General features: G+C 43.4%; 1 long non-coding RNA gene across 1 annotated transcript; it reads left to right on the plus strand.

The window, feature by feature from the left end:
* The first annotated feature begins 1,274 nt into the window (after nt 1-1,274).
* On the plus strand, nt 1,275-21,771 carry LOC140845910 (uncharacterized). The gene is made up of 2 exons (XR_012124822.1): nt 1,275-21,155; nt 21,484-21,771. It is a non-coding gene; the product is annotated as an uncharacterized lncRNA (long non-coding RNA).
* Nucleotides 21,772-22,013: the final 242 nt, after the last annotated feature.

The raw sequence follows: 22,013 nt of genomic DNA on the forward strand, positions 1-22,013 counted from the left end.
CAGACAGGGCTTCTGCTTCCTGCCCAGTTGCTTTGGGTTTATCTCCGCTGTTGCTGTGGGCTTGGCCTGGCTGGGGCTGTTCCTCCAAAATGGTGGAGCCCCGTTGGAGGGGGAGCAGCCAGGAGACTATTTATCTCCGTAAGGGGCCTCTGTGCTCCCTGCTGCCCAGGGGGTTAGAGTGCCCAGAGATCCCCAGATTCCCTGCTTCTGGTCTAAGTGACCTGTCCTGCCCCTTTAAGATTTCCAAAAAGCACTCTCCAAACCAAAACAACAGCAGCAACAATGAGAGAGGGAACAGAAACAAAGAGAAAAAAAAAAGGAAAAAAAAGGAAAAAACAAGCGATTTTTTTTTTTTTTTTTTTTTTGTCCTCAGGTGCCGGTCCCAGGCACCCGCTCACTGGTCCTGCTGCCCTGTCTCCCTAGCACCCGGGTCCCTGTCCTTTCAAGGCTTCCAAAAAGCACCCACCCACCGGTCCCGCAGGGAAGGAACGCTCAATATTCTTTGTCCTCAGGCACTGGTCCCACGCACCCGCTCACCAGTCCCGCCGCCCTGCCTCCCTAGCACCGGGGTCCCTGTCCCTTCAAGGATTCCAAAAAGCACTCGGCAAAAAGAGAGAAAAAAAAGGGGAAAAACGCGCGATTTCTTCCGTCCTCAGGTGCTGGTCTCAGGCACCCACCCACCGGTCCCACAGGGAAAAATGCGGGATATTCTTTGTCCTCAGGTGCCGGTCCCAGGCACCCGCTCACCAGTCCCGCCGCCCTGCCTCCCTAGCACCGGGGTCCCTGTCCCTTTTAGGCTTCCAAAAAGCACTCGCAGAAAAGAGAAAAAAAAAAGGGGAAAAACGCGCGATTTCCTCTGTCCTCAAGTGCCGGTCTCAGGCACCCGCCCACCGGTCCCGCAGGGAAAAACGGGGGATATTCTTTGTCCTCAGGCGCCGGTCCCAGCCACCCGCTCACCAGTCCCGCCACCGTGCCTCCCTAGCACTGGGGTCCCCGTCCCTTCAAGGCTTCCAAAAAGCGCTCGCCAAAAAGAGAAAAAAAAAAAAAAAAAAGGGGAAAAACGCGCGACCTCCTCCGTCCTCAGGCACCGGTCTCAGGCACCCGCCCCCAGGTCTCGCAGGGAGAAACGCGGGATATTCTTTGTCCTCCGGCGCCGTTCCCAGGCACCTCCTCACCGGTCCCGCCACCCTGCCTCCCTGGCAACGGGGGCCCGTCCCTCTAAGGCTTCCAAAAAGCGCTCGCCAAAAAAAAAAAAAAAAACCGCTCCGGTTTCTCTCCACCCGCCGGGAGCCGGGGGGAGGGGCGCTGGGGTCCCGCCGGGCTGGGGCTTGTATCTTACCCCCTTCACAAGGCGCTGGGTTCTTGCAGGTGTGGATGTGGTCTGGATGTTGTCCTGTGTCCTGTGGTCTCTATTTTAGGAAGATTTTTCTTTGTTATATTTTCATAGCTCTATGTGTTTTTGGGAGGAGATTTCCATTGCTCTACTCACGCCGCCATCTTGGCTCCGCCTCCCACTCAGACCACTTTTATCTGTGTCCTTCATCCTTATATTGTGGATTTTTAGTTTTCCAAAACTATCCTCCATATCAGTGCTTTGATTTTCCATCTGGCATGTTGAAATTCTTATTATTTCCAAAACGATTTCAAATCCTGTGATGCTTTTCGAGTTCTCTTAAATTCTTTCTTGCATTTTGTGTGGCTTTTTCAACCCCCATCTTTTACCAAGTCTCTGTTTTCCCCACTTTGCTTGAGAGTTTATTGCAGCTGTTGCCTAAGATTTTTAAATTTTTCCTGTGATTCATCTTTTATTGGAAGTAGATCTTCTCCATGCTTTCAATAATTTTCTTTCATATGCTAGTATTTTTCAGTCCTTCTATTCAAATATAGAGTGAGAGGTGAGTTGAGCTCCTTCCCGTTTACCTGGTCACAGTTACGTTCCTCAGCAACTTAAGCTAGCGGACTGGTGCGCCTGTGCCTATATTAGGAGTTCCTGGTCAGGCAGCCCAGCCCTGATATCCTGACGCTCCCCTTTTAAGTGACACCCCCCCTCCCCACACCATTTTCTTCCAATGTCCCAGACCCTCAAAGGTGCACTTTTCAAATATTTATGTCTTCATTTCTCTCTCAGTGGAATGATCCAGAGTGCTGGGGCAGGGGCAGGGGCTGGGGCTGGGGTTGGGGTGGGGAGCCAGCGGGGGGAAACAGTTAAAAATAGCAGCGTAATCAGGCAAGACTGGGCCTTGGAAGAAGGTCATAGGCTGGGAAGCTTCCGGCACCCCCTGACAGGCTCCCCGCCATGGTGCCACTGTGCCAGCGTAGCATCTCATGTACATGTGGCAGCCCTCTCTGGGACTCTGGGAGCCTTTTTCTCCACCAGGTGTGAAGCGGGTAGAGATGCTCGTTGCCGCTCTGTTCTGAAGCTTAGATCTGTAGGGGAAAGGTTTCGGTACGTTTTTTTTTTTTTTACTTGAGATCTAAGCTGGATTCTTTGCCAGCCAAAAGGTTGATGCCCTGAACATTATTTGAGTCCTGTGTCTGTTTCTTAGTTCCTTTAAAACCCATGTGGAAGAGATGAGATTGTCCCCTCAGGGCTCGAACAGTACCTGCCACAAAGACAGGTGAGCGCTGTGACATGGAGAGGTCCACACTCCCTGTCCCTGGTTCTCCACCTGCAAGTAGCCTGGGCAGGATTGCAGACTCGGTAGAACAGTAACGGGATCGGGGACAATTTCTCTCACAGCACAGAGGGGTGGCTCTCATTGGTGATGGGATTTCCACAGGGAACAAGGCCAGGTTTATTCAAGAGTTCCGACCTTTAATTGTGACACTCCCCACGAGCAGGGGCAGGTTCGCCTCAGAACAAACCGAGGTGGCCTTTGTACTATGGGAGCTGAGTACTGACAGACAGAAGTGGATCCTGTTTCTGTCAGTAATGCTTTACTCGTGTTTGGGGCCAAAGAGGGACTATTGAAGGTCCAATCTGTACATCTGAACGGCTGGCTCATTTGCAGTTTCTTAAAAGCCTTCCCCCCCCACCCCCCACCTTTCAACCAAAGTTTAAGATAACAAAGTACCTGGGCTCAGATCCTGGTTCCATCTCTTCATGTTGTGTGACCTTGGGAAAGTTATTTAAAATGTTATGTTCTTTGGATTTCTTCGTCTCTAAAATGGGGATGACCTAGGGCTGGCACATAGCTAGGGCTCAAAGCATGTTATCTATGATTTACTAATAACAATGCTGGTTTGATCATGATTGTGGATTTCAAAGACCCCGCCTCTGGGTCCGAGACCATCAATAAACAGAGAAAAAGGGAGACTCCGGCTCTATGTGTCAATGTGTCAGCTTGCAGTGGATAAAATAATCATGGGCATTTCCAGAAACTTAAGGCACAGAGAGAACACTGCACCTGGACGCTGTGGCTCCAGGAAACAAGGGTGCTCAGAGGCGGTATGAAGACCACAGTGAGAGCTGGGGAGGCTTCAGATTTTGGCATGTGGTCAGAAGACTCTCACTCAGACTGTTAGGAGAACTTCAGAAACCCAAAGAGGACGAAATCAGTTTAAAAGAGGCTTTCTTCTACAGTGGAAATGACAGGAAATGGGAAAGGAAAGACGGTCCCCTGACCCTGTCCAGGTCGGTCCTACAGGGAGTAAAAGGAGTCGTTCAGTGCAGGCAGCTGCCTGACCTTGCACAGCTCAGCTGCGGGCTCCCTTCAGAACACAGGAGCCCTGGAGGGAAAGGGAGTGGGACATCAGAGGAAGCAGCAGAGCTCAAACTTCTGAGGAAGAGAAAGTGGAAAGAAAGGCTCTTGGATCATTGACTGGCCCAAGTCACTTTGGGCCTGGAAACTCCAAACCTGAGGACAGATGGTGGTCGGGGTGGAGCTGGGCCAGAGGACACAGGGCCCACCGCTCAGCCCCCGAGAGCAAAGGCTGTGGACGTGCTGCCCATGCAGCACAAATTCGGAGTCCACTGACCCTTTGCAGGAGGCCAGGTTCAAAGCCGCACAGGCTTTCCAGTTTTCATTAAGTGCAGAGAAGGATCTTTCCCAATGTACAGAAGAGCAGGTCCCCTCCTGATTCAAAACCTGCAACGGTTTCCCTGGCATTTAGAATAAATAGTCCAGTGCTTCCCCTGGCCCTCCAGGCCCTGTGTTTTCTGACTTATGCTCCCCTCTGTCACCGTCCCACGTGCCTCTCCCTTGCTGTGCAGATGCCTGTCCATCTGCCATTTCGTCTGTTCATTTCTCTCATCAATACGCCCTGAACGCTTGTGAGGTGACAGGCAGTAGCTTCAGATGCTTGGGAGAAGCACTGAAGTCACAGAAACAAGAGCAATCGAACCACACACACACACCAGACGGGACTGTGGCCGTCTGGGCCTGACGTTACAGTAAGTTTAAACAGCTTCATGTGTTTCCACAAGGAGTTTGCCTTCTGCTTGTCCTTCAAATCCTCACATGGCTGGTTCCACATCATTCTGTCTGCAGCCAGAGGTCCTCTCCTTGGAAAGGGCTTTCCCCAGTCATTTTCATCATCTGTTACTGTTTTCTAAGCAGATATCACTGTCTGTAAAAAATTGGCAGGGGGAGGGTTGTTTCTTTATTGGTTTCCCCCCCACTAGATTGTTAATTCCATGAGAGCAGAGACATTATTCCCTATTGAATCCCCCATTTCTAGAATGGTACAGCTCATGTATGTTCTCAATAAATATTTGGCAAATAATTAATTCTGGAGAGGCAGCAGCAGCGAGGAAGTGCTTGGGGTGCTGCTGAGGATGGAGACATACTCCCAGAGCAGGAAGTTGTAAGAAGTTTTGTTCACAGAATGGTCTGTTATAAATGTGCAATAGTTTGCTCCTTAGAGAAGGGAGGGGATGGCTGCGGACAAGAGTCTGCATTTGAGTCAGTATTACATTTCTGGAATAAAGAAGGTAGGGAAATAGAAATTTTTTAGTTATTAAGAATACACGGGTGCTAAAAAAAGAAAGAAGGAAAAGGCCAAATTGGAGTCATTTGCCCCCTACAACAGCAAACCAAGACTTACTAACCTTTTCAACATATCCCAGGAATATGATCTTTTAGTCCGTTTGAATTTCCGGATCAGTATTAGTGAGGGAATCTGCCTGATCAAACCCTGACATTCCCTTTCCCTCCAAAGCAGGTGTCCTGCCCTGAAACAGTCCCTCCCCTTTCTTTTGCTAATAGCTCCTCTGCCCCACCCTCCTGCCTATAAAACCTCCCATTTTGCACAACTCCCCTAGCATCTTGTCTACTTGCTAGATGGGGATGCAACACGATTCATGAGTCACTGGATAAAGCCAATTAGACCCTATTTACTCTGGTCTAAATTTTGTTCCTTAACATGGTATTGACAGCAGGGGTATCAGGTAGCTTCAGGAGAAATCTGCTAATTGTTGATTACTTCACATGTCTAAATTTTTCAGAGACAGAGTTATTCCAAATGCCAATCTCCATAATGAGAGGCAGGATACATACATTGGTGAATTTTCCTCAATGGCATGGAAAATATTTTGGCACAATGAACTTAACGCTGGGAGGGAGATTTCTTCCAAGTGCGCATGTGTTTAATTAAGACATGCGCTGAGTTACTGATGTTTAAATTTGGCCAGGGATTCTTTTGTTTTTAAATCAAGGTATAACAAAGGGGAGCTGTGTCCGCTACCCCAAAATATGCCCCTTTGGCATATTGGTTAATATGAGCTGGTTATTTTTAAGAAACCGGAGATGCAGGAGAAGCTCTGAAAACTGAGTACAAGTTCTACCCTTTTGTAAGAGACATTTACAAGTATAAGCAGAATCCCATTTGTAAGACTGTCTCCCTCTCTGTACTAAGAAGTGGGGGATGACTGTAAATCTACAAACCTCGTATCAATAGAGAAGGCAACAGATGACTGTTATGAATCTGCGTAACAACTTTCCTGGTAACCTCCTATACCTACTCCCCAGCCCCCAAAATCTTTAGTCATTAGCTGAAGGTGATATTTAAGGTGGTGGTACACAGAAGGTACAGATGTTATTAAAGTTCTGTGTGTTCTCCTGATAATCTGTCTTTTTATTATGGGGGTTCTCAGCCAAGAACTTGAAGAAGAGAAGGAAAATTATTTTTCCTCCCCACAATGACATACATATAAGAAAAATGCACAGATCACGAGTGTATAGTTCATTGAATTTTTGCAAGGTAAGCAGAGGTGTGTAACCGTCACCCCCATCCAGCCACTTCAGAAGTCCCCCATCTCCACTCCCAGCCACAGCTTCCCCACCCAAAGGCAAGCATTATTTTGACTTCTAACTCCACAGATGAGTTGTGGTTGTTTTAACACTTTATATAAAATGTTTTTTATGAACCATTTAAGAGTGAGTGTTGATACGTTGCCCCATCACCCTTAAATACTTTATAGGTGCAGTTCATGTAGAGGAAGACCTTCTTTTCCATAACCACAATACTACCGTCAAAATCAGGAGACTAACACCCTCTAATTTACGGGTCCCATTCAAGTCTCACCAGTGGTCCCGAGGTGTCCTGCAAAGCAGAACCTTCCAGCCCAGGACCATGTGCTGCATTTGTGGTCACGTCTCAGTAGTCTTCTTCAATACCTAGAGCATTTTGTATTCTTTCTAGTCTCTCCTTAACTTGGACAACCTTAACATTTGAAGGTTCCAGGCCAGAATATTCCTCATTTTGGCAGAAATATACAGAATTGAGGCTGTATTCTCATTGCATTCCATTGAGAGGAGAACATCTTGACTTGTCCCATTCCTTGATTATTTGATTCTCTCTATTTAAAGTTACCCCTTTTCTCTTTGCAATTAATAGATACCTTGTGAGGAAATACTTCAAGATTATGTAAATATACCGTTGTCTGTCAAATTTTCACTTACTAGTTTTAGCATCCATTAGTGGGTGTTTTTTTTGTGTGTGGCTAAATTAATTATTACTGTGACAGTTTATCAAATGGTGGTTTTCTAATTCCATCATTTCTTCTAGTTTATTAATGGCCTTCTACTGTAAAGGAAAAGCTTTCTCTCTCCTCGTGTATTTAGTCATTTATTTATATCAGTCTGGACTTGTAAATGGTTGTTTGTTTTCATTTTTACCATATAGCAACCTACTCTGAATGAAAATGGTAATTGTCAATATCCATTTCTTGATCCTAATCTCAAGGGGAAAGTTTTCAATAATTTGTGGTTAAGCATGACATTTACTCCTTGTGTATTTTTTAAAGCACCCCTGCGTCTTCTTATGGCAAAAGAGAAAGTTCAGCCTTGCAAGCAGGCCTGTCTAAGGACACCAGTTGTAGGCCTGTTGTCCTAACATCTTTCTGTGCCACCTCACATTCCTTTGGAGCCAGCAGCCACCTTGACAGGTACTATGTATTCTGATGGTGGGATAAGATCCATGGCCCTAGCTTGTTCTCCCAGGGTGACCTGGAGAGGGGGAGTGGTGATATCACATAGGAGAGAGCTTCTAGCATCAGAATATGGCCTCGACCCAGTAGTGTTTACTTCATTCCGCCCACCCGGTGACCGTGTCCAGAAGTGGACCATGTCCACTTAATTCCCCTGCCCTAAGTATTTCTGCTTCCCCGAGGCTTCTTCCCCTATTGTGATGGATTCTTGCGCATGAGGTGAGAGGAGGGCGTGGAAGGGAGTGCCTGGCCAGACTGTGTGCTCTTCCTGTTCTCAGCTCACCTTGGCCAGTCAGCCCTCTGAGCCTGCCCCTCAAGGTGGCTGGTGCTGCATTCTCACCAGGCCACTCAGAGAGGAGGCGCACCATCCCTCCCAGGGCAAGTGGGCAACAGAACCAAGGTCCAGATAGAAAACTGCTTCCCTTCACTCCCCCCGTTGTGGGGTCTGGCTTCCTTTTGCTGGAAACTTCTTCTTCCCTTTCATATCAGTACCTGGTCATCTTATCTTCCCCAGCATGTCTCCCACTTCATATACTGGAATCCAGCAACCTCCCTCTTCGTCGGCGGCTTCTCTAGAGTTTGGTTCCAGGGAGGGAGCCGTGAGTCCGGGCTAGTTTGTTCTGTTCTACAGAACTGTCAGTCTCTTAAAGGAGAAACTTAATAGGAGGGTCACAGGATCCACAGGAAGGACAGTGGGATGTTATTGAGAACGAGTCATGAGTAAATTGAGGAGACATATCATATTCTTGGACAGGGAGACTTTATATTATAAAATCTCAATCATTCCAAGGATGTCAATCATACTTAAATTAATACATAAATTTAACTTAATCTGAATAAAATATCCAGCTTATTAAGAAAATAAATCTGAAATTGACCTTGAAGAATAAATATGTGATAAATGGGAAAAAAATTTGAAAAAGAAAAAAATATCCTAAGGGGAACTTTAAAGAATTTTTTAAAGATTTATTGAAGTATAGTTGAAATACAATATTATATTGGTTTCAAATATATAACATAGTGATTCAATAATTATCTATATTATTAAAGGCTCACCCCAACCAGTGTAGTTACTATCTGTCAATATAGAAAGATTACAGTATTATTGACTATATTCTCTATGCTGTACTTTCATCCCCATGACTAATTTATATTATGACTGAGATTTTGTGCCTCTTTATCCCCTTTACATATTTCACCCACCTACCCCAGCCCCTTCCCCACAGTAACCACCAGTCACTTCTCAGTGTCTATGAGTTTACTGATGTTTGGGGGAACTGTTTTTAAAATAGATACCAGAACTTACTATCTATAAAGCCGCTGGAGTTAAATCAATATGGAATTTGAATAGGAACTCACAATAAATCAGTGGAACATAAATAAGAGCCCAGACGCAGATCCAGATGTACGCAGACTATGGCAAATCATTTCAGTGGAGGAAGGGGAGGCTTAGACAATGATTGGTGTTGGAACTGTTGTCAATCCATTTGAACTAAAATAGAGTCAAATCTTAATTTTGCACAATATATAAAATTAAAAATTTGACTTGTTAAATCTTTATATATGAAACATGAAAACACCACAAAGTGTTTTAAATATTTAGGAAAATATTTGTAAAATCTCAAGGTCATGGAGACTTTTCTGAGCAGCACAGGAAGCCCATGGCTATCTGAAACACTTGCTAGGACAAAAGTGAATATAAACAACAAATACCAAGTGATGAACTGGGGAGATATTCTCTCTCTTCTTCTTTTCTGTCTGTGTGTGTGTATATCCTTAGTATATGAAAGTGTTTACAAATAATGAAAATACACTTGAGGGGCGGAAACATGTGAATGGACAATCACAGTACCTAAAGTGCAGGTGGCCAGTAAAGATATGAAATGACACTCAATCTTGCTTATAATCCAAGAAATGCAGTTTAAAGACAGTAATAATATACTATTTTTTAGATGTGATTAGATTGACAAAAACATTAATATCACCAAGTGATGGGAAAATAAGCAGTTTCATGCATTTGTGCTGGGAGTGAAAATTTGTACAAGTTTTTGGAACTTAATTTGACAGTATCTATTAAAATCTTGAAATGCTCATATTCTTTGACTTAGTAATTCTGTTTATTAGAAATCTGTGCTATATCAATGTGATTAAAGTTCCTAAGGAGATATGTAAAAAGACATTTATTAAAGAATTCTCACTATAAACATTTGGAAAAACACCTGTTCATTAATAAGGGAATTCTTGAATATGGTTGAATAAATCACACTACACTGTACTATGGAATATTGTACAGTTACCAAAAAATAATGAAATCAATCTACATATGCTATCGAGGAAAAAATGTTCAGGGGAAATAAGCAAGTCCCAGACCAGCATGTGCAAGCATAATTCCAATTTGCAACACAAAAACATTTTCATGTAAATGGTTATACAGATGGTAAGCAAATAAGTAGATAAATAGTACAGAAATATAAGGCAGATCTGTATAAAGGCAAGATAAATTGGGAAAGGATCTGCTTGTATTACAATAAATAAGCAGAGGTGGGATTTCTCACTATTTCTTTATTATAAAATTGTTGAATTGATGGGATTGTGTCGTGTGCCCAAAATGCATCTTGAAATAGAATGAATATAAATACTCAATTTTCCCATTTTTTTATGAGGAAAACACACCTACTCATGTATTTGTGTGTAGGTATCAAAAAACACAAAAGGGATTCAAAGTAATGTTAACAGTGGTTTTCTTGGAGGGGAAGGGATTACAGGTAGTTTTTGAAAAAAATCATTGGCATTTTCTATAATAAGTATATTTTGCTTTCCAAAAATCAATACATTTTATATTCAGAGCAGTTTTAGGTTCACGGAAAAACTGAGCAGAAAGTACACCGAGTTCCCCATGTCCCCTGCCCCCACGCAGGTAGGACCCCCCACTGTCGGCATCCCACACCAGAAGTACATTTGTTATGAGTGATGAACCTGTGTGGACGCGTCAGTCACTCAGAGCCTATAGCTTACAGTGGAGCCCACTCTTGGGGGCGCACATGCTATGGCTTTGGACAAATGCAAATGACATTGTTGGCTATGTCATTATAGTATCATACAGAGTAGTTTTACTGCCCTAGAAGTCCTCTGTGCTCTGCCTATTTAGCCCTCTCTCCCCTGACCCCTAGCCCCCAGCAACCACCGATCTTTTACTGTCTAAAATTTTGCCTTTTCCAGAATGTCGTGTGGTTGCAATCACACAATATGTGGTCTTTTCATATTGGTTTCTTTCACTTAATAACACACATTTAAGCTTTGTCTTTTTTTTTTACAGAGTGGAATAAATATTGAACATTTTTGAAGGACTCAGAATAGAGGATGCATTCCTGGATCATGTGGCCTCTGAGTTAGTGTATTGTGACCCAGTTCCTGAGCGTCTGTGAGCAGCGCCATGCAGACAGCTCTTGTGAGCTGAGGGGCAGCCTCACTGGCTCAGACCTATGCGCTGGATGGTGGAAACGAGCGTGTGAGCCAATGTCCCTGATTCTGCTTTGTCCTTCTGGGGGACAGTAGCCTTGATTTAACTGACCATGGACCCTATTTAGCTCAATGGGCCAGTAGAAATAATTCAAGGAGGGCAATGTAGGAATATTTAAGGTTCCTGTCTCTTATTTTCTGTCCCCTCCTCTCCAAGAATGAGAGATTCTAATTGATTGGTCAAATTTGCAGACTCTGATGGTTCCTGGTTTGTTGAATTATAAAAATGTAGTGTCTCCCCTGTCTCCCCCTTCTCCTCCCCTGACATCAGAGCGCAGGGGAGCCAGCTTCTCGCACTCTCTGTATCACTGTGTCTCTGCCTCTCTTTGCCTAGGGGTCTATCTTCTGGATCTTTCACCTTCTGCCCCTCTTCCTGTCAAGCTCCAGGCCAATGCTGCCAAACTCGGTCAGGAAATTTAGGCCCAATCTCAGGAAGACAGCAGGTCTTTAACCTTTACTGGTGGTATTCACTATCAGTTATAAATTTTAGGCACACTCTACTGATATTTGTATATTTAACTTTTTGTAAATGATATAGGTACCACAAATGTATTATGTACATCATAAGATATTCATAGAAATAGAAATTAGGAAAGGATGAAATAAAAATAAAAACAAGCTAGTTCCATTATTTAATTCTCACCTGAAGACAGGGCCAGCTTCATGGGTGTGTGGCCTGTATCGTCGCTCACAGAAGGCTTCCGTGCTTGGTTTAAGGCTTTGCTGTCATGTCTTGGGATTCTTAGGTATTTGGAGCAAGGAGCCCTGCACTTTCACTTTGGTCAGGGCCCCACAAATTATGTAGCTGGTTTTGCCTGAATGGGTCACTTTGTCCTCTCTGGGTTGTGTTCACACCTTGTGGAGATCCCTGGTCTAGAAGACCAATTAGTCCAAGTTCTCTAGTATGTCCTTCGTAGCGCAGTACGAGTTTGTGCCTATTTCTCCTTTCTTTCCTTTTCCTCATTATACTTTAAGCCCCAGAAATATGGAGCCGTTTGCTATTCTCATTCATACCATGCAGCCTCAAGACTACCTTTGCACGGAGTATTTCTGAATACTCGAATGCCTGTCCCTGCCTTACACACCTGGAAAACCCCTACATCTCAAAAATTAGCTCAGATACAACCACTGCAGGACTGCTTGCTAGATGATTAGTGCTCTGAGAGCAGAGAGCCCAGGGTCTAATTAGATTAATCAGTAAGTGAGATTTTCCCTTTCAAAATGCAAATCCCAACGCCCTGTATATAATATAGTATGTGCTCCCTACGTGTTTGCTGAATTAAGTACTAGGCAGAGCTCTTTTGCTGCAAGGGGGGACGGAACAACTTAAACCATCTCAAGCCAAATCAGGAATCTACTGGTCACAGAGCTAAACTGCCAAAAGGAGACGTGGCTGGGCCTCAAGGATGACTGGAACCCGGCTGGAATGTTGCCAGGCTTTCTCTCACCTTTACTTCTCCCTGTTTCATCCTCTCACACCTGGTTCTTGCATGTGTCTGGAAACCCGTCACTGGCAGCTTCTAGACTCATACCTCACATCTTTGTTCTAGAACGTTCAAGTGATCCAGGAAATGGTCCAGACTGGTTCAGGTTGGGCCAGGAGTCCATCACTGGGCCAGCCATTGATCCCAGTTTTTCACCTTTCCTGGGGGGTGAGAGGGGGTGTTTTTTTTTTTTTTTTTTTTTTTTTGTGTGTGTGTGTAGGAGTGGTAGGGAGGAGACGGAGTTTCAAAGATCCTGAAATAGCTAGATTCTTCTGTAGTTTTTTTTCCCCCAGCTTTATGGAGATATAATGGACATATGACATTTTGTAAGCTGAAGGTTTACAAAGTGTTAATTTGATATAGTTATGTGTTGCAAAATGATTACCACCATAGCCTTAGAATAGTTCTTTTTTATTTCAGCTTTTCTCTCTCACACATGGTTTCCACAATTTACTTCAAATTCCTGTCACAATTTTGTTCAATCAAATATTTATCTATACGTATGTTTGGCTTGCATAGCTTCAATAATACAAAATCACATTTCTGAGTTTTCCTATTTTACTGTCATTATTCATTTCCCTCTTTAAATTACAAACATTTAAAAATTGTATTCTGAAGTGAGAACATGGATCAGTCATTTCATAAAGACAAGTTGCAATGCAATCTTGAAATCACTGAAAACAAGTAGGATCATCAGAGAAATTCAGGAAAACAGTTGACAGTGAGAAGTGTGGCAGACAACATATTGTCCCTCACAAACAGGACAGAAAAGATGACAAAACTACCCTTTGTCATAATGAATGACAGTAAACAGCAGCATTTACATGAAAAGGTTTAGGGTATTTTTGGAAACTTATTCAAATATAGGTTTTATTATGCAGAGATGTGAATCAGCATAAAACATTTTTTACATCTTCACCCTTAGTTGCACTGTTACCTTTTGGAGGCTCCATTCTAAATCTTAGAAAGAATATTCACATGTACTTATCTTCTCAAATATGTATTTTTCCCCTCGTAAAAAAAAATTGAGATAATCTTTATAGTTCTGCTTTCAAAATTATCCAACTAAAAGTAACTTATTTAGGTTTGGCTATCTTTTTTGCCCATTTATCATACTTGGGAAAGTATTTGGAAGGGAGACATTTTCCCCCCAAATACTGAACTTAAGTTTTAAACTTTAGTTAAGTTTTCCATTTGTATAAAAGTTATTTTCTAAGGGAAATTTATTATGAACAGGGAAATGATTTTGCAAGTTGTTTCTACCAGCCATATATATTCCTACTCAACTTATTGAAGGTTGTTGGTCAGAGTAGACAAATTAGAGATTGATTAATTGTTTTGCTGTAGAGAAAAGATGTCTTCAGAAAGGATAAATACCTAGATAGAGTGAATTGATTCAGTTCTTATTTTAATAATTGAGAAAGGGGCCACAAATTCGGCTTATTTAGCAATCTGTAAGAACCTAAACACTCTCAATAGAGGCAAAACTATTCAAGTTTTTCTGGCGTGTAACAAACACACAGAAGTGAGGATGATATTTGAGAATTGATTAAAGAAAGTTGATGATGGAGACTGAGTCATTTGAAATTCTTTATCCATTTAGATGTGATGAAAATTATAACTTTGGTGGTAAGATAATGAATGATATCATTACTATCTTTCTTTGCTGAAAACGAGTCCCTTTGGCAAGTATTTTCCCAAAACAGTAAAACAAACATGTCAGTAGATCAGTGGGCATTTTAGCTGAACCAATGATAAAAGCTATTTGATTTCTCAGGAAGAAAATATGCTGATCAAAATTTCCACCGAGTATTGCTTGCCAGAGGTGAGGGTGGGTAGGGGAATAGGTGAAATAAGTGAAGGGGATTAAGAGGTGCAATCTTTCAGTTATAAAATAAATAAATAGTGGGGGTGAAAGGTATTGTCTCAGTACTGGAGTCAGTAATATTGTAATAACTTTGTATAGTGACAGATGGTAACTACAGTTATTGGATGAGCATTTCATAATGTATATAATTGTCAAATCAATATGTTATATACCTGAAACTCATATAATATTGTATATCAACCATAATTCAATTTAAAAAACTTCCACCAGATACAAGTTGTAAATGTTGGCAGCCCAATGGCAGGATTCTGGTATCTTACTTGGGTGGTCACTCTGCATAATGACAAAATAAACAAGAAACAATGAGCCTCCCTCCCTACAAAGCACAAAAGCACCACCACCAAAAGCCGAATCTGTGTGTCTCTACATGAGTGAGCCTAGACTCCTGAAATATTATGGCACCAAGACAGACAAGAGCAATTGCCTGGTTGCTGAATCTAATTTATCAAGTGTCAGTTCAGTTCAACTCAGTCCAGATCTTAAAAGTGACATGCTTGGGACATCAGCCTCCTACCTGCAGGGCAGTAAGATAGGTAGGACATGGCTGGGTTATTTGTTGTGATTTTGAGTAATTTTAAACCTAAGTTGAATATAAAAAACAATCAATGTTATAGAAATTAGAATGCAAACTATGCACTTATTTTAGCATAAAACAGGAAACTGTTAAGACATTCCATGTTTGTGGCAGCATTCATGATGCAATCCACGGTCCTCTGAGGGACATGTGTTCACTTATTTTCAGGTGTGTGTGTGTGTGTGTGTGCGTGTGTGTGTACAAGCAAAGGTGTGCTCTGTGTTGGGTGTTCTGAAGTCAAAGCTGAGAAGACAAGCCAGAGGTAAGTGACATTCCAGGGTCAATGTATACGATAGGAAATGAGGTTTGTGGTCAAGAGAAGGAAAAGAGGGTAACAGGAAAAGCTGGGATGACGAAGCAGCCCACAGGAACTGACACTGTGAAGAAAACATCCTCTCCTGTCACCCTTACTGTAGGCTTCTCTCTTGTCCTGAGGTCGGGCCATCATTATATTCTGAGTCTGGGCCCATAGGCAAGGCCCACACCAAAGCAGGATCTTGATTCTCCCTCAGAAAGTCTAGATATTTTCCGTGTCAACCATTATGCAAAAAGGCTAACCTTAACTCACAGGAAGATGAAGGTGGAGCTTAGCCAGAAGGAAAGGGATCTCGATCCTATCTGAGGTTCTTGCTCGCCTGCGCCCAGACCTGGAGGAGGATGGAAATGTGTCCCGTTATTCCCTGGCTCTTGCCTCGCGTATCCCTTGAACTGGGAGAGAAGGAGGCTGAGGCCGCCTGAGGAGGAAGACCCAGCTCCCGGGGGCTCCGAGAAGACGCCTATCCCAGATCCACACCTAAGTTTCACTTGCTGTCTTTTCTCATTGTTGTCATCTTTGAGAATTTAGTTTCTCTTCCTAAATATAACAGTATGGGCTTAGGTGTGTAATGGAGAATTGAGGGGAGGATTTACTAGTTTTGGGGTTCACTCAAAGAGGGAAAGAAGAGCCTCTGAGACCATTAGGCCGCAATGACGCAGAGCTTCCAGGGTTTCAGGGAGCCGGAGCTGAGCTACCGAATCCAGTCATCCTCTCATGCACACAGATATGCTGGCCTGTCTTTTACCCTAAGGGATTTGAAGAGATGAGAAGCATCATATACTGGCAGGAAAATCTGATGTATCATGTCTGCTTCTGGGAAGAAGAAACCAAAGAATGAAAGTTTGTTTTCAGGAGGTGTTGGGCATTTATTTATTTCCTAATTAACTCTTTCTCCCCCTTGCTCAGGCAAAAACTAGTCATTTAATGTCTTTTGAGATAGAAGGCTGACCATAGTGTCCGGTGAACAGTGAAACAAGATATTTATTGAATGAATGAATGAATGAAGATGACACAGCCTCCATCCTTGCAGCTCACAGGTGAGGAATCGTTCACAAACAACTCTATTCCAATGAGAAATGTGTTGTAGACTGTTAGTGAATACTGAACTTCAGAGTACAAACTAACAGAGTGGTTTACTTTTTCTTTGAAACAAGGCGAGGGGAAGAATGTGGATGGAATGTGGGGTTCAAGGAGGTATTCAAAGGTGATGAGATTTTGAATGCAACTTGAGGACACACACAGTTTTTCCTGGTGGGGAATACTTGAGAAAAATTATAATGAGCAGAGCATGGCTTCTTACAATAAATGAGTCAATATTTTGTGATCAATTTACAATGAAAGTCTTGAGGTTCTGAAACATAATTTTTTAATCACTTCACTTTGTCCAATTGTGCAAAGGAGACAATTAAAGGAGAGGCTTCCATGACCACTTACAGCTTTAGAATTTCCTTTAGGAAGGTTAGAAGATAGAAAACCACACGTACCCTACAAATCTTAGCTAAAGCTTTATGTAAATCCTAAAGGATTCTGGTTGCCAGAGAAGATATGTTGCTTTTGTGTCTGTGGTTTAGAAATAGGCAGGGATAGATGGTTGGGACCAGGTACATAGACACAAAGGGTCTACTATAAAATTCAAGCAAGTTACAGCTTTCCTAAATAGCAGAGACCGTAAAACAGGATTAGAACGTTTCTGATGAAATAGAAGAACCAGAAGAATTTAATTTGCTCAAGAACTTTTTTGCTTAAAGAGAAGAGAAGGTATTTGCTTGGGACATTTCAGTTAAAACTGGAGATAGGAGGCTAGCTTTGTATCTCAAAGTCTTTCCTTGACTGAGCCCCATGGATCCATTATTGAGCATTTTGGAGATTTGTGGTGATAATTAGAATCAAATAAGCTATATTTGTGAAGGACTTGGCTGTATAGGGAGGGCAAGCAATGCAGGTTTGGTACTCCTTTGAGTTGGGGAGACATCAATTTCCCCTACTTTACGGGGAAAGATCACAAAACCCTGCTGCCTTGAGGACTGAAGGGAGAGTGCCCAACCTTGGCATCTGGTAAGGGAGCTTCAGAAGCCCCAGGGACCACATCCCTGGGGTAAACATCAGCCTTCCCCCAGGGAGCGGTGGAGGCAGGGACAGGGAGAGAGGTTTTGTGAGCTTCAGAAAAGTGGATGACAGCGCAAGTGGAAGTCCAAGAGGGGACTAAACGCATCTCAGCACCTCTAGGGACTCTTGGCAGTGACTGAGAGTAACTCTGTGGTTACGGGAAGGACTATGGAAGTTTTCAACTCCTGTGATTCAATTCTTTTTCCCAGATTAAGGAGGCCTGAGAAAAGCTCCATGTTGCAGAAAACTCCATGAAGACTGAGCATTCCAAGGCTTTACTTTGAGCTGGTGCATGAGCACATCACTTATTCCACAGGGATTAAGGATTCTCCCCTTCCTCACTGAGGTGGAACAGAAGAGGCAAATTGTTACATACACATGGTCTAACCTGAAAGGCCAGGTAACGTTGACCGCAGAGATACAATTAACGTACTGTTATTGTTATAGAAAGTGAGTTTAGTCACTCTCAATGGATCCATTTGCTATTTTCTAAAGATTTTGATAAAGATCTTTCAGGTATTCATGTATTGAAAGAGCTTGACAGAATGGATCCAGATTTCTAGGTTAAAATAATGGTGTCCAGAGAGAGTAAACCAGGTAATAAGCACCACGGGTGGCACTCTGTCATTGTGAGGCTAGCTTCTCTCTGGGTAGGCCACTGTTAGTTTGAGTGGCTGCTTATTATTTTATCCATCACAGGTGTGCACCATAAATCACTAAGCCATCCATTTATGTAGTGAATATAAATCTTATTCAATAAACTCAGGTAAGCAGGAAATGTCACATCTCTATTTGCTTTAAATCAAATTAAATAAGTCTCTGGACTTCTATCGCATAGAGTTGCTGAGCATTAACTCCAACTTGGTCATTATTTGGGTTCCCTTTCCCATGACCCAAGGTCATGTAAAGGTTCCGGGAGCGTTATAGGAACACTCAAATGTCAGGGAGGCCCACTGGGTGCTGCTGAGATGTCCATTGTTCAGGCCTTCCTGGACCTTTGAAGTCTGCAACTCTGTCGCTTCTGCTAGACAGACCACAGGTGCCTTGGTCTAGGTTGGGGTCCTAAGGATCTTGAGGTACACTTTGCAGGCATCGTCTGACTGTGCTTCCTCCCTAGCAGGCTTGCAGAGAGCGGAGCCAGGGTCTCTGATACACACTAGAACTGCCAGCCTCTGTTCCTCTCCCAGCCAGAGATGCTCTCTTCATTCTCCCTGGGTGTGTCTGTGTGTCTACTTCCCTCAGTTCCCAGCATGATCTCTGCAAGAGCTCAGGGTTTTGGCGAACACATGTTCAGTAGAGATTATCTCCAACAGCTTCGGTTGTTTGCTATTACAAACCTCCCCCTGACACAAGGAAACTCCATGCTACTTGCTTAGAATAGGATATATTCCAACATATTGAACAATAGCGACAGCAAATTACTGCCTCAGGGGTTAGCCCTGCTGCTTATTCAACAAACAGTAATCTACTACTAACCATGCGGCAGGCTCCGAACCACTAATAGTGAGCATGACAGGGTTTATCACTGTTTTCAAGTGACTGTCGTAATGGACAATACACACAGGTCCACAGCCAATGACCACACAGTTGATAAGTTTTGCAGAGTTATTTGATCTGGAGTTGGGAGGTGCAGAAGTCATCCTTAGAGGATGTTTCACGTAAGTTGAGAGTGGAAAAAGAGCACGAGTTCACAAATGAGGATGTGAACATGTGCAAACATCAGGGGCAAGAGAGATACCACCATCTTTTAAAAATTTGAAGATCCACAGGCCTGGGATGCTGAAGTTCAAGGTGGGGTGTGGAGAGAAATGAAGCTAGCAGATTAAACGTGACACCTATCAACAAGGAGCATACACAGTCTGAGGTCCTGGGAACTAAGGGGGTTGCTCACTTAACACGTTTCAATCTCACTTTTTCTTGCCTTACTTTTCTGTAGTGATTGGAAAGTTAAAATACTGACCTTCCTAACCTCCCTTGGGAGTGAGGTGAAGTCTGGTTCTGGCCAGCTGATCCTGTAAGGGCCAAGGGGAAGCTGCCCCCCGCACCCTCCCCCCACCCCATCATGGGCCACTTTGGCGTATTGATTATTTTGAATTAAAATTATTTAAGGAAACAGCGAGAGCACGAACACTCTGACCCGATTTGTGTCCAGAAAGCAGGAAATAAATTTCCACATGAAAGGTACCATCCCTGTACCAGGAAGAGATGCCCTTACCATCAGACATAGGGAATTCAGAGCCCAGAAAACTATATAAACAAACCTTGTTACGTTTACTATTTTACTACCCCAGCCCAGATGCTGTTTAAAATTCCTTACTAATTGAAGCTCCCAGACATAAGTTTTCTTTGAACATTCCTTACAGATTTATTGTCTCTTTATCTAAAAAGTATAAAAACGGCCTGTCTTGGTCATTCCTTTAGGTCTCAATTTCATTACTTGGCCTCCACGCACATGTAATTAAAGTTTGGTTTTTTTTCCTCCTCTTAATCTGTCTCAATTTAATTCTTAGACCATAGGAGGAAATTTTCCTTCCCTCTCCTACCAAACAGAAGTCTGTCATGCTGCTGCTCTATTCCTTTACTCTCCCTGCGTGGTCTGGAAATGATGGCTGAAGACATCACTGGAGACGGGCGCAACAGAAACATAGAACTGCTTCCCCATTGCAGAGACTGTCGGAGAGTCCAGCTCCCTCCTCCAATACTGCCTGGGGCGAGGTGGATAAACCTGCCTTTGGTTAAGCCACCTCTATTGAGTTTCATGCAGATGAATGCAAACCCCAAATACAGGGAGCTAGTGATGTATTTAAATGTGAGAGTTGATGTTTTTAGTTTAGAACAATTGCTCTAGCTTTGTGGGAGCTGGTCTGGACAGGGACAAGGGCAGCTGTGGGGACACAGACAGGAGGGCTGTTGGTGACTGATAATGGCAGCTGCAGGGCTAAGGTGGCCTTGTTGGAGAGACAGGTGGATCTGAGAAGTGTTGGGAGGGGAAGAGTTAACTGGAGGTGACAAGACAAAGCAGCTGAGAGGCTCTGGCTTGACTTAGTGGGCAGGATGAAGAGTCTTTAATTGTTGGCATCTCTAAAGAACACTGGGGTTAAAAATCAAGCTTTTTCAAATCTTGATTTCCTTAAAATGATGGATGAAACGACTTTTGCCCAGGTTTTCAATCATGACCATAGAGATTTGGAGCTTCAGGGATGCCTGAAATCTCTCATAAATAATTCTTGTGCATTTCCCAGGTTGGGAATGATCCTGCCACCCAAAACAAGCCTGGAGAAGCAATTTTTTAAAATGATTCATACATTGGCATATCTGGAGTCAAACATCTGAGACATCTAGGTTCTGAGAACTCAGTCACTAACTCATCCTTTCAGATGCCACTAACAGCTTCAGTAAGGGCAAAGCGGCAGAGCTCTCCTTGTTTCCTGGTCCGGTCCCTTTGTTTGCAGTCCTGGACTATGCCAGAGATATGGCGCCATGGGCTGTGACTTTGGAAAGCCTTGTGGGCTGGGGAGAGGGTGAATGGAACTGAGAATACCCAGAATTGCGGGGTTAAGGTGGTGGAGCAAATTTCAACACTGTCCCTTATAAATATAACAGGTAATTATATTTCTTATTTTTGCCTTTTCTCCCCCTTCCACAGACATGAACACAAAGGGCTTTTGGGTTCTTCTACGAGCAAGAGACAGACAGAAAGAGAGGAAGAGGGAGAGGGAGAGGGAGAGACAGGAAGAGATTCCTATGTAAGGAGACAAGCACACCTAAAAACCCAATGGCCTCCACCAGTCGGTCCAGGTCTACACTGACAGCCTCCTTTTGTGATGCATGTGCCCAAGGTAATAAGATATCCTCATGAGGGAAAAGGCTGATGTGCAGGGTACGTACTGAGTGGGACAGCAGCCCTTTTCCAAGTCTCTGGGCCATTCCTGTTTTGTTGCATATCTGTGGGACTTGGAGTCCCTTCAGCAATTGTAAAGCTTTGGGTGGCTGGGAAGCCCATGGCGAGGAGGAATCTGGAAAAGGGACGCTGTGGGGACAGAGGAAAGTATCATCCTGGGGCAGAACCAGATTCCTTTTGGGGGGGTGGTCTTTGATAAGAACTAGTCATTGGTGGGAGACATTAGAGGTGTGACTTGTGGGACTTTGCGTTGCCTGGGCTGGTAGGACCCTCAGTTCTGATGTCCTGGACTGGACGGTGCCAGAGTATAAGGTGCACAGCCCCAGCTGCTGCCCTGACACGGGCTGTGACCCTCGCAGACCCCAGCGGTCCTGCAGGTGCTTCTGGAGGGGACACCAGCCCCTCGTCTCAGTCTCTGAAGCCTCCTTTGCCTTTATAACTGAAGCTCTGCACTGTGGACCCAGGACTTCCCTCCTCCGGTCTTCATTAACATCAAAGAATGCACATTTATTCTTTTTTTCCATTAAAAAATTATTTTTAGAATTAAAAACAAACTGGAATAATGGTGGATAAATATCAAACATAGTGAGCGAAAGAAGCCTGCAAACAAAAGCGATCATACTGTCTGTACCTGTCTTCTTATGTGAAAGGTGATCCATTTGATGTGCTTTTTTCAGAGGAATCAAAATTGTGGGATTTATTTTTTTTACGTGGAAAATGATTTTAGACCTAATCCAACATCTTGATTATATTGGTTTCCTATTGCTGTTGTAACAAATTATCACAAATTTAGTGG

Source organism: Manis javanica, chromosome 14 (assembly GCF_040802235.1).
Source record: "Manis javanica isolate MJ-LG chromosome 14, MJ_LKY, whole genome shotgun sequence".
Lineage (NCBI taxonomy): Eukaryota > Metazoa > Chordata > Mammalia > Pholidota > Manidae > Manis > Manis javanica.